This window comes from Ochotona princeps, chromosome 26 (genome assembly GCF_030435755.1).
Source record: "Ochotona princeps isolate mOchPri1 chromosome 26, mOchPri1.hap1, whole genome shotgun sequence".
NCBI lineage: Eukaryota > Metazoa > Chordata > Mammalia > Lagomorpha > Ochotonidae > Ochotona > Ochotona princeps.
In genome coordinates, this window is record NC_080857.1 from 17,972,539 (window position 1) to 17,972,819 (window position 281).

Below are 281 nucleotides of genomic sequence, written 5' to 3' on the forward strand. Positions count from 1 at the left end.
AAAACCTGTAGCCAGGGAGAGAAGGGGGCACTGCAGATTGCCTGGCACAATCCTGGCAGGTCCCCAGGGAAACATGTGCAAACCAAATGAATGAAATTAAAATTGATAGGTGTGGATGAACCTCTCTGGGCCTCAGCTGCCATATCTATAAAATGGGCACATTCATACTTACCCGGGAGGGTCAGTGTGAAAACCAAAGTACTACAGCAGGTGTTCCCAACATGCCTGACCCTGGGCATGCCTCGCACCCCACTCCCAGGCAGACACGTGAGGCAGCCGGG